This window comes from Salvelinus sp. IW2-2015, linkage group LG26 (assembly GCF_002910315.2).
Source record: "Salvelinus sp. IW2-2015 linkage group LG26, ASM291031v2, whole genome shotgun sequence".
NCBI lineage: Eukaryota > Metazoa > Chordata > Actinopteri > Salmoniformes > Salmonidae > Salvelinus > Salvelinus sp. IW2-2015.
Window position 1 is genome coordinate 37,042,735 of NC_036866.1, and position 13,466 is coordinate 37,056,200.

Below are 13,466 nucleotides of genomic sequence, written 5' to 3' on the forward strand. Positions count from 1 at the left end.
ATACAGGTTTGGGTCAGGTGGTAGAAAGCGTTGAAACGAACTCCCGAACCTGTCGCTTCATCCTAGGCAGAATCTCTAGAGCACTCGGATTTCTGACGACTAATTCATTGGCGTGAATGGGGGTACCCAGAGGTCCTATGCGGGAGCAGACTGCTACATTGACTTCAGTCTCCTCCGCTCATCAGTTAGATGCGCTGTGCCAATTCTCCCTGACGCTCCGTTACTCTCTTAAGTCTCTTCCAGAATGAGATACTCGGAGAGATGTCTCAGTCACTCGACTCGGTTTAGCGCACGAGTAGCGACAGTGGTCAGTGATTCTTCGTCAACGATGCCGTAGTCGTATAGAGGTGGCAAGAAGTCGATGGTCGCATATAATCTGAGGGTTAAATCTGCGAGATGGTGAAATGGAGACTTTATAAATGTCCATTTAACAATGCTCCAAACGACGAACAATGTACATTACGTAAAAATCAACATGAGATACGGGGTACCCGCTCGCACACAGCTATACATCAATAAAAACAGTTGACATAAGAAACAATCCCTGACAAAGACATGAGGGAAACAGAGGGTTAAATACACAAGAGGTAATGGATGGGATTGAAAACAGGTGTGTGAGAGGAAGACAAAGATACAGCGAGAAAATTGATAAGAAATAGGATCGATTGTATGGCACGAAGGCGCGAGACAGTAGCGATCGACCCGTGACTCGAACACCGCGCGGTCACGAAGTACGATAGAGTTAACCGACACAACGATAGCACACGGGCAACGACTTCGCAGAAGTGGTGACACCAAGGAATAACTGTTCTTCTTGGGGAGAGTATCGAGAATCTTCATTGAGTTGGGATTATGGATTCATTGGTTTAGCTGCAGGTACATGGTCTTTAAACAAAGGACTCCACTATGCAAGTAACCCATCTTCAAAGAATGTTCATGATGGCACTGTTTGACAACTGTTCAGATAGATTAGCTAGGAAAATCGCTTGGCTATCTACTCAAATTTCAGAGCACTGCTTCATCTGAGTTGCAGAGCGCAGATTATAAACTGAGGAATTACGAACACACAACAAAGCCGTTTTGAAATGGACGCAGCGTGGATGACAAGTATACGTTTAGCAAAAAAACGTCTAAATACAAATTCTCGTTGCCACAGCACAGGCTGCAGCCAAATGCTCTGTGGATAACATAAAAACAGCCCAACAGCTCTCTAGAGGCAAGTAAATATGGTCATGAGTGAGAGTGCTCATACTTGTGTCTGGACAGGTAGCTCGCAGCTAGCCAAAGCTTACGGAGTTAACTTGGACGATGCTGTGACTCTACTGCTGTTAGTTCAGAATGGGCGCTCCACATCAACCCGAAACTCCATCGCGCCCAGATGCATTGAAGAGTGCGCTCTGAACGCCTCGACGAGCGTAGAACACTCTGAATTTGCGTACGAACGACCAATGCTGACCAACGCCATGGACAGTTTTCTCAGGCGAAGAGCCCCAGGGGAGGCACAGATCTGGCCACTCCAGTATTAAATTTAACAACACACACGTAGTCTTATAAACCAGCTCTAGGTCTTTGAATATCTTGGTTTTGATACAGACCCTCAAAAGTGAATCCTTAAAAGAGATGGCTGGGCGAAGCTAAGACGCGGTCAATGGTGAACGATACTGATGGGTGTTAGACAAAGCAATTAGTCTCTCTAGGCACGTGTACCGAACAATATTCAGGGCCATTTTTCTCAAAAGTGAGGGTACAAGAGTTTATAACCCTTTCTAAGCAGGAATTACTTTTCCCATTGTTCTCCAACTGTGTGTACATAGATATAACATTTCTAGCTCTAGAGTCCACTACTTTTATCGAAAGTAAGAAACCACCATTTAAATGCTGCTAGCATTCCACCCGAATCGAGCCGTCTCATTGGGTCACAATGCGCTCAGTTGGTACTACAAATGATCAGGTACCTCGAGGGCTTCAGATTTTCTAGTATTAAGTGAGCCGACTTGTTCACGCTTCGATCATAGAATGAAGTGGACCAAGGGCGCACAGCGTGGTTTAGAGTTCAGCATATTAATTACCAGTGAAACTTCAAAAAAACAAAGCGATTAACGGTCCAGTAGCGCGTAGCGTGCATAGGCATTAAACAAAACATATCTCCACAACGCAGGTGGGAAAAGGCGGACACAGTAAGTTATTGATCGCCCAATTAGACGCAACGATATCAAACTTGCCTCCCAATTGGGAACCATTACTAACACACCAGACATATGAAACTATAATCAAACTAGAAAAAAAAGCTAGTCACGCTCTATTACCATAGAGAGACCCCGAGGGCTCTCTATGGTCAGGCGTGACACGACTAGGTGAAACCATAGGTTTCTAATTGGACAAATTCAGGTATGTTCTATCCCTGGTTTCAGTTCTCATTAGCTTCCATTTAAGAAAATGTTTTTCAAACAGAATCGGTTGGAATGAATACACCCCTGTAATCACAAACGATACAAAGTTCACTTTCATAGCAAGCCGCATACAAACAGGCATGATCACCTTCTCATTGTATATTCTTCTCGAAATATACAGCCATATCCTCCTTCACCCTTTCTCTTCCTTGTGGACTTACAGTGCACAAAGAACAGCTGTCTGTGACCAGGCTACACATAGGCCTACATATTTGTCACCATATTAGCTAACGTCACAGTTAGTGGTGCTAAGCTTTTTGTCCCCCCAGTTATTGGATCATTAGAACCATGCAGACACCTTAGAGCGTTTTGGGTAGGCTGTTTGGCAGTTTCATACGGCTGGATTTAGGACTGCAGGACACCAACAGATGCTGTGTTAGGCAACCTTCTAAAAGGCTGGCTGGGCCAGCATGGGAGATTTTTTCAGAGGCAGCTGCTGTCATTGTGTACGTGTTGCGCTCTTTCTTCCGAGTTGTAAAAGCAAGCAGAGAAGAAACTGGCTACTCTTTAGTTGACTGATGTAGCTGCAATGTAACTGCTGTTTAACTTAACAGAAAAAAAATAAAACTAGTGTTTATTCCCGATGCTGAGCTAGTAGTGTAACTGACATGTATTGGTAGGTAAGTTTCATCCCCTCTTGACTGGCTGGGTGAATGAATTAGCCAGTTCATTCTAGCCTGTAGCTATCTGTCAGATAGTAATAATAGGAGCCACCTCATATCACTATCTAACAGCTGTTGATTTTATGGAAATGTTTTGTAGCCTTTTTTGTTCCCGTTTCCACAGAAGTAAATAACATAGCTAGCTTGCGCCAGTTGATGTATGTATTATTTTTGCCTCATTCACACTAGACCTGAATCAAATGATGAAACCAGCAGCCAAATAGAAGACTGATAATTCTGATGTTTATTTAGTGCAATCACTAGTGAAAGTGAAAAAAAAATACAACAAAATGTTCTCTCTCTTCTTTCTTTTTTAAGAAATGAATTTGTTCAAAAACTGTTAACTACTGTCTTTCTTTCTCTTTGAGTCAATGACTCACAGCAGTGTTAGCACTGCAGTGCTAGTACTGTAGTTATGGCTTTCAGTACATAGATTCATTCTCTAATCCTTTGATTGGGTGGACAACATGTCAGTTCATGCTGCAAGAGCTCTGATAGGTTGGAGGACGTCTTCCAGAAGTTGTCATAATTACTTGTGTAAGTCTATGGAAGGGGTGGAACCATGAAACCTCTTTTGTATTGAAGTCAATGATCCCAGAGGAGGATGGAAACTATCTGTCCTCCAGCTGCACCATGGTGCTACCCTACAGAGAGTGCTATATAGGCTACTCTAGACCTTCATTGCATAAAAGTGGGTTTTAATCAATTATTTGGTGACGTGAAAATATTTAGCATAGTTTTATCTAAAAATGATAACTTTTTAATGTTTACTATTTTTATTTTATGAAATTCATGAGGAGGATGGTCCTCCCCCTTCCTCCTCCGAGGAGCCTCCACTTGTGGTACGCTTTTTCATTCTATGACAAGGAGTACAGTGTATCATGGGAAACTAGTGACTTTGGCTACAACACACAGATTCAACATCTCTATTCACTACAACACATTCTGACATTCAGGTGAAATCAGATTTCTTGCTATAATGATAAGTGAAGATGGCTCAAAAGCAAAATTCTTCTTACACAAACCAAACGAAAAGTCAAAATATACTGCAAGATTAAGCACTGGGAATATTGTTATAGCCAGGCATCTCTTTCTCGAGATGAGATTTGTTCACCTTTGAAGTCCTTTCCAGGCATTATGAGCTCTTGTCTACACATAAGCACTATGCTATGAATCTAGTTGTTTATCATCCACCGTGAGATATTTCATTCCCACATTTATCCCCAGTACTGTGCATGTGTGTGTGTGTCTGTGCCTGTGTTTGTGTGCATGTGTGTGTATTAACGTTGTCAGAGGTGTGCCTTGAGCGGCTGAGTGGGGTGAGAGGGGCYGAGAGAATACTGCAGTGAAGAGGTCACCTCTCTGGTGGTCTAATAAAGGGGTGAGGGGTTCAGGCTTTGAATGTCTTCTTTCCTGTCGGTCTAAAAGAGGTTCTGTTTGTCTCAATCAAGACAACCAAGTGGAGGGCAGTGTTAGAGCCTTGGTATTGTCTCACTTACACACGCACACACGCACGCACACACACACACACACATACACACTGAGTGGGATTAGTGATCTGAGTAGAGAGAGAGAACAGGGCGCTGAGGTAATGACCAACTCCTTGTGGACAGATGATACAGCATGCCCTTTGGGCTTCAGCCGGAGCCGTCCACAGATCAATACCGTACATGTCATCAATGGGCCCAAACGTGCTGTGGGGGGAGGCAGGCAGGATCAAACCTCATCTGAGCCCCGTGGCATTTACAGGAACAGGACCTGGATGTTTGTCCGACACAGCAGGGGGGACATTCCCGGGATGCTTCCCAGGGAACAGGAGTGCACTGCTTATAAGGGAGCCAAGGAAGGAATTGCCCCCCAAAACTTCTCGGCTCCCTTATAAGTGGTAGCCTAGCAGAGCTTTGGGCCAGTAACCGAAAGGTCGCTGATTCAAATCTCAGAGCTGACTAGGTGAAAAATCTGTTGATGTACCCTTGAGAAAGGCACTAAACCATAATTGCTACTGTAAGTCGCTCTAGGATAAGAGCGTCTGCTAAATGACTAAAATGTACAATTGAATGTCTCCTGGTTAAACTTATCAGGGTGGGACAGCGCTTTTAGAGAAGGAGACAAGTTGAGGAAACAACAAGTCACTCAGAGCCGGTGTGGTGAGTGTGTGGTGACCGGTTCACCTCAGACGAAACCTTGTATGTGTGTGGTTATCTGTGGACCTTCTACGAAACAATGCTGAGTAGAGAGCAGCTTAGTACTCCTCTGTAATATATTATTTACCCGTTGTAGAACATCCATTGATTCTAAGAATCTGCCAGAGGGGTTAGCAAAACAGTACAGTTTTGCATTCCTTGCTTCTCAATACTGCAATAGAGCTAATACATCTTTACAGCTAAAATTCTATTTATGTCATAGTAGTGTTAGCTCATTCAACCAGCCGCACAAATTTCACTGGGGACGGGATACGGGGGGACGGGGGGACATAAATATTTAAACATTTTGAAAATGCATTTTTGTCCCCCCCAGTTTTATCATTGGAACATGATACGAAACGAGGCACGGTGTAATGTGTGTAGCTGGTGTAGAGAGTCAGGCGCAGGACAGCAGATATGAGTAATCAACGTACTTTTACTCAAAATGTCAAATATACAAAGTAACAAATACACGCACACCATGACAGACCGAAAATACAATAAACAATCACTCACAAAAAACCATGGGGGAACAGAGGGTTAAATAATGAACAAGTAATTGTGGGATTGAAATCAGGTGTGTAAAACAAAGACAAAACAAATGGAAAAAGTGGATCGGCGGTGGCTAGAAGGCCGGTGACGTCGACCGCCAAACGCCGCCCGAACAAGGAGAGGGACTGACATCGGCGGAAGTTGTGACAGTACCCCCCCCCTTGACGCGCGGTTCCAGCAGCGTGCTGACACCGACCTCGGGGATGACCCGGAGGACGAGGCGCAGGGCGATCCGGATGGAAATCCCGCAGCAACGAAGGGTCCAGGACGTCCTCCACCGGCACCCAGCATTTCTCCTACGGACCGCACCCCTCCCGCTCCACGAGGTACTGAAGGCCCCTCGCCCGACGCCTCGAGTCCAGGATAGCTCGAACAGCATACGCCGGGGCCCCCTCGATGTCCAGAGGGGGCGGAGGAACCTCCAGCACCTCAGCTTCCTGGAGTGGACCAGCCACCACCGGCCTGAGGAGAGACACATGGAACGAGGGATTAATACGATAATCTGGGGGAAGCTGTAACCTGTAGCATACCTCGTTCAGTCTCCTCAGGACTTTAAATGGCCCCACAAACCGTGGACCCAGCTTCCGGCAGTGCAGGCGGAGGGGCAGGTTTCGGGTCGAGAGCCAGACCCGGTCCCCCGGTGCCAACACCGGGGCCTCGCTGCGGTGGCGGTCAGCGCCCTCTTGTTGCCGCCTCATGGCCCGTTGTAGGTGCACATGGGCGGCGTCCCAGGTCTCCTCCGAGCGCTTGAACCATTCGTCCACCGCAGGAGCTTCGATCTGGCTCTGATGCCACGGTGCCAGAACCGGCTGATACCCCAGTACGCACTGGAAAGGAGAGAGGTTAGTGGAGGAGTGGCGGAGTGAGTTTTGGGCCATCTCTGCCCAGGGGATGAACGCCGCCCACTCCCCTGGCCGGTCCTGGAAATATGACGGCAGAAACCTACCCACTTCCTGGTTTACTCTCTCCACCTGCCCGTTACTCTGGGGTGAAAACCTGAGGTGAGGCTGACTGAGACCCCCGGACGTTCCATGAACGCTCTCCAGACCCTGGACGTGAACTGGGGACCTCGATCAGAGGCTATGTCCTCAGGCACCCCGTAGTGCGGAAGACATGAGTGAACAAGGCCTCCGCAGTCTTTAGGGCCGTAGGGAGACCGGGCAAAGGGAGGAGACTTAGAAAACCAATCCACAACGACCAGGATCGTGGTGTTGCCCTGTGAGGGAGGAAGATCCGTCAGGAAGTCCACCGACAGGTGCGACCACGGCCGTTGTGGAACGGGTAGGGGTTGTAATTTCCCTCTGGGCAGGTGCCTGGGAGCCTTGCACTCGGCGCACACCAAGCAGGAGGAAACATAAACCCTCACATCCTTGGCCAAGGTGGGTCACCAGTACTTCCCACTAAGGTAACGCACCGTTCTCTGTGTCATACAACCAGGATAGTGCTCCTGCCTTAGCGTTCTGGGAACCTGGTCTGTAGGATAGGGTGAAAACAAAACGGGTAAAGAACATAGCCCACCTTGCCTGGCGAGGGTTCAGTCTCCACGCCACCCGGATGTACTCCAGATTGCGGTGGTCAGTCCAGATGAGAAAAGGGTGTTCAGCCCCCTCAAGCCAATGTCTCCACGCCTTCAGAGCCTTGACAACAGCCAACAGCTCCCGAGTGCTGAGAGAGCACGGCTCTTATCCCAGCCTCGGACGCGTCCACCTCCACTATGAACGCCAAAGAGGGATCCGGATGAGCCAGCACGGGAGCCGAGGTAAACAGAGCCTTCAGGTGACCAAAAGCCCTGTCSGCCTCAGCCGACCACTGCAGCCGCACCGGTCCTCCCTTCAGCAGTGAGGTAATGGGAGCTGCTACCTGACCAAACCCCCGCATAAACCTCCGGTAGTAGTTGGCAAACCACAGAAACCGCTGCACTTCCTTTACCGTGGTGGGAGTCGGCCAATTACTCACGTCTGAAATGCGGTCACTCTCCATCTCCACCGCTGACGTGGAAATGCGGGACCCTAAGAAGGAGACGGACTGTTGGAAGAACAGACATTTCTCAGCCTTGACGTACAAGTCATACTCCAACAGTCGACCAAGCACCCTGCGCACCAGGGACACATGCTCGGCGTGTGTAGCGGAGTATATCAGAATGTCARCAATATACACCCTGCCCGTGCAGGTCCCGGAAAATCTCGTCAACAAAGGCCTGGGAGACTGATGGACCATTCATCAACCGGTACGGCATGACGAGTTACTCATAATGCCCTGAGGTGGTACTAAATGCCGTCTTCCACTCGTCCCCCTCCCGGATACGCACCAGCATGTAAGCGCTCCTGAGATCCAATTTTGTGAAGAAGCGCYCCCCGTTCATTGACTCGATCGCACTGGCGATGAGAGGCAGCGGGTAGCTGTACCTCACAGTTATCTGATTGATCCCTCGATAGTCAATACACGGCGCAGACCCCATCCTTCTTTTTCACAAAAAAAGAAACTCGAGGAGGCAGGTGAAGTGGAGGGCCGAATGTATCCCTGCCCCAGGGATTCGGAGACATATGTTTCCATAGCCACCGTCTCCTCCTGTGACAGAGGAGTCGTGACACACGGTGTGCTTTAGAACCATGCGGACGCCTCCGAGCGGTTGGGTAAACTGTTTGGAGTGTTTATCCGACTGGATAAAAACATATATATGCCCCCCCCCCTTTTAAAACCAACGTTGTGCCCCTGAATTTAACTGATATTAAACTACTTCTGAACACAAAGCTACCCGAAGTGCATACATAAACTCACATACTCCAGAAAACATACTGTACAGTCATTCCGATGGTTATGAGAACATGTAGCTACTCTTCCCACACAATGAAAGTCAACCAGTCAGCCAGTCCAAACAATGTTCAGCCTGTGTTATGGGAATACAATTCTCCCAGTAGAGCAGAGTCTCAAAGAAGACATCAGCCTCTTCTCAAACGCCAGACATGTTAATTAAGCTGCCTACAACAGGAGATTTGAACGTTTCATTTTTTATAACATCATTATACAACTCCATTATTAGTGTTGCAAATGCAGAGGATGGCAAATACTTGTATCAGAATCATTATTTATAGTCATCCATTAGTTTGCTCATGGGTGGTTCCTTCYAGACGCATGCATACCCATGCATACATAATGACCCATTCTCTCCTGGACAATGAAACCAAGTGCAGGAACCAATTTAATGTCAAATGGATGCCTTCAGAGGGCCAAACTGTATTGTTCGTCCTTTCACACCGACATAGCTTGCCTTATGGCTTAGCGCTGCCTCTCCACAGAATAGAACCCGTGTCCGTGTCTTGATCCGCTATGTAAATAAYCAACACCGGAAGATTCCATGTTGCCATCCCTCCATCTCATCTTGCATCATTAATCATCTCACGCAACATAAATAAAAAACGGTCGATAAATAAGTCAAGCGAGCCAGACTACTCTGTCTCGAGCAGTAGTACCACCACAGTGAGCAGCCGGTAATTCGTTGCTTCCCGTTGCCAAAGCAAAGTCAATCAATAGCCAATTAAACAGAGGCGTGGCATATCTCTGGTGACCAGCGGTGCGTGTTGCTGCTGCTTCGGCCTGGGAAATAAATATGTAAATGGTTCTTTTGGAGGAGTAGGGTCAGGTGTTCTAAGACCTGGGGGGGGGGGTTGAGGTGGGTGACGTGGCCTTGTTTGGACATCCTCTGGGCAGGCTCGCCCCATCCTCCACCGGTCTCAGTTACTCCTGACCTCCCAGCACTGCACTTCACACTGGCCCACATGCCTGTGGTCAAAGAGGCCTGGGAGGCTGGGGGGGCTGCTGATATTTCAATGACCTCATCTGTCAATATCCCTGAATGATCCACCAGCTGAAGGCTCCCTGATTGAGAGCGAGAGGGGAGGGCCTTTCTTCACACACTCACACACACATATGAGCTCACATTATGTGTATCTGCACATACAGACAGGTAATTACCAAAATAATGGAAACACGTGAGTAAATGAGGGATACAAAATATATTGAATGTAGGTGCTTCTAGACAAGGAAAAAGGTCTGATGGGTCGGCACATTTAAAAAGATGTTGCATAAAGCGTACTTTGTCACTGGGAGAATGCCATGGCCCCCTTTTGATAAGCAGGTGCTTCTACACAGATGTGGTTCCTGAGTTAATTAAGCAATTCATATCCCAGAATGCTTAGGGTGATGTATAAAAACGCTGGGCAGGCCATTATTTGGCTACCATGGCTATGCCCCCATAGGACGACAATGCCCCCATCCACAGGGCACGAGTGGTCAGTGAATGGTTTGATGAGCATGAAAATGATGTAAGCCATGGGGGTCTCAGTCATCAGATCTCAACCCAATTGAACACTTATGGGAGATTCTGCAGAGGTGCCTGAGGGCGTTTTCCCCCACCGTCAATAAATTATGGAATTTTTCAAGGAAAAATGGTGTCGCATCCCTCTAATAGAGTTCCAGATACTTGGAGAATCTATGTCAAGGCGCATTGAAGCTGCTCTGGCAGCTCGTGGTGACCCAAAACACTTTATGTTGGAGTTTCCTTTATTTTGGCAGTTACCTGTACATACAGTACATGGATTGCACAGTCACACTCACTCACTCACTCACTCCCTCACTCACTATATCTTTCTGCCTCACACACACACACGCGCACACGCACATACACGCACATACATGCACGCGTACACGAACACACACACACCTCCTGCAAACCACCAAGCCCAGAAGGGGACGTTTGTATGCATTACCAGGGGCAGTGTGGGAGCAAGAGTAATGCACAGATCCTTGACCCCTTCATCCCCAAACCCCCTATCCCCCCATTCTGCTGATCTCTCTGCTATGGAACTGACACCTCAGAGCTAAGGGCCTCTCACTGCGTCACATGAATGGCACCGCGACCGCCGAGCCTGACAGTTCAGCTACCCTCCGCCTTGATCTAGCCGGACACAGGTTGGCCTATCCGCCGAGCTCCGGCGCGACTAAATTTAACGCTTTAATTTTAGTGACTTTGGAGTGGGGAGCCATCGAGAAGGGGGTCTGAATGGCTATCAGAGACGACCTTACACCTTGGAAGGCCTGGGGAATCAGAGCACAACTGACTGGGGAGTGTTGGCTGTAAACTGAACAAGATTATACCATGCTATTTCTGTAAGACACACTGCAGAGCAAGCAGTAGGGCTGTCAAAGGTGCAACGGCGCACTGTGATATCAGAGCAGAGGGGGCTGAGCTAGAGAAGCTAATGCTGGCTACAGTATTAATTGAACACACACATCCACGTGAGACTGAAACGCGGCGAGAGCAGTGGCATTACATCTCTGGTTGGTGTAATTACAAAGTCTCGTTCCCTTTGAAAAGACGGGAGATGTGTGTGTGTGTGTGTGTGTGTGTGTGTGTGTGTGTGTGTGGTGTGTGGTGTGTGTGTGTGTGTGTGTGTGTGTGTGTGGTGTGTGTGTGTGTGTGTGTGTGTGTGTGTGTGTGTGTGTGTGTGTGTGTGTGTGTGTGGTGTACGTGTGTGTGTATATGGTCTTACCTTTCCTCTGGGGGAGAGATGAAGACGTGTCTGTCCTCTGTTCCTCAGTCACAGTCAGGCAGCCCTGAAGCCTGCCCAAACACACAAACCTCAGTCAGCCCTCTACTTGCTCTTCCACACACAGTCCATTAATAATAACATCCTATTATAAAGAGGGCCAGGCCTGTTAAACACAATAAAACTCAGATTATAAAAAATGGCTAGATGTTTTCCACAGGCTAGTCTTCAAATTAATAGAGCATCAACACCACAGCTGAGAGACTACAGTAAATTGCCGCTGGTTGTTTTTCAAAGAGCAGAGTGGACAGTGCTTCAACTAAGCTCCCCAGACAAACTCCACGTGCTGCGTGGTGTGACCTTGAGCACTGCGGCAAAATACTGAGAAGGGGAAAGTAAGGGTGGACGTGTTGGATGGATAACCAAGATGTATACACACTCATGTACACATATGGTACAACATATAGTGCATACCAATACTTTAGCTTCTGTATCTGATTAATTTATTTCCTCTCCCTCTCTTTCTCACACACACACACACACACACACACACACACACACCACACACACACACACACACACACACACACACACACACACACACACACACACACACGCAGTGTCACTCAGCAGGAATGGCACAAAATACAAAAAAAATCAAAGGCCAGCACTTGCTCTGCAGAATGAATGATGGCAACTTCATGAACACCTTCAATGAGAAGTGCAGCAGGAGTCTACAGGCTGATCTTACAGCCCCAATCATATACACAGGCCAGGTTCTTCACCCTGTATGATGACTTATGATGGCCCAGCCACCGCCTTTTAATTTCCATTTTATGATGAGCAATGGCATCTCCCATTTCCTTTTATCATTTGGAGGGCTGTTCTACAATAGCAGCAGAATGGCAACAGCCTCGGCAGTGCCAACAAACTATTCCAATATAGCCGTGTCATCTCCCCTCCAGGGACAATATGGGTCGATATCGGAATGGAAGTCCCTGTATCATCTGGCTGTAGAATAGATCATCAGCATATGGGGATACGTATACACAGCCATACAGAAACACAAAGACTCTGTGATGATGCACTGGTGAGCCACACAAACAGCCTGATCGTTTGGTAGGCCTACAACTTGCTAAATGAACTATGCTTTCGCTACTTTTAAACATTTTGCTATGTAAGCGTGTAAAGTAGGCTACACGAAAGCCAGAGTCTGGTTATCATATAATTTATTCAGAAATGTTTTGCGCTGTTTCTCTTTTGTTTGGCATTGCCAACATGTTCTACTTAAAGGTGCTTACAGATGGGCCACGGTAAGCGGCGAAGGTCTCATAGACTTCAGCGTGGCGGGCTGCAAAAAAAGCAAGCCGTTTTGCAAGAGGCGCGGTTCGTGGTGAGCGGCGCACGGGAGCGAGCACCACGCACGGGAGCGAGCACCACGCACGGGAGCGAGCACCATGCACGGCGGCTTCTCATGGCTGACCAATGAGCAGAGTTCATCTTGTCAACCAATCAAACAATGTTTTAATGACAACAATAGGGACCGCCGGTCTCTACACAAGGTAGGTGGATTTTCTTGCAGTTCAATTGCTGTTTACCAAGGCCCATGTATAAGCACTGGCTTACTATAGGTGAGCGCACGCCGGTCAAGTTCACGGCTTAAGGCAAAGGTTGCACCCCTATACATATTTGATTTCCATTTGGTTTTCAATGTTCATCAGAAATGCTGATATTTATGCAAATTAGGTATTTGTTTTTATTAACGAGTAAAGTAGGCCTATTGGTCATTTGCAATGTTAATTGTCGTATTGCCATTCAAGTGTGTTAATCACTGTTCATTGAGAACGGTCTATACCTGATTAGGGCAGATACTTTTAGGATTCTCATTKTCATGGGTTGCGTATACACAGGCAGCCGAATTCTGATATTTTTTCCACTGATTTGTCTTTTGACCAATCACATCAGATCTTTTTACATAATATATTTTTCAGAGCTGATCTGATTGGTCAAAAGACAAACTAGTGAAAAAAACATCTGAATTGGGCTGCCTGTGTAAACGGAGCAAAAGAGAGC

At 47.3% G+C, this 13,466-nt stretch overlaps 1 protein-coding gene across 1 annotated transcript in view; it reads right to left on the reverse strand.

Annotated features, from left to right (window-relative positions):
• The window catches only part of LOC111952939 (tetraspanin-9-like), a 303,733-nt gene that overhangs the window by 216,825 nt on the left and 73,442 nt on the right, over positions 1-13,466 (reverse strand). Inside the window, exon 3 of the mRNA XM_070435279.1 lies at positions 11,397-11,467. The gene's annotated coding sequence lies outside the window, so the exon portion shown is untranslated. The remainder of the gene's footprint in view (positions 1-11,396; positions 11,468-13,466) is intronic.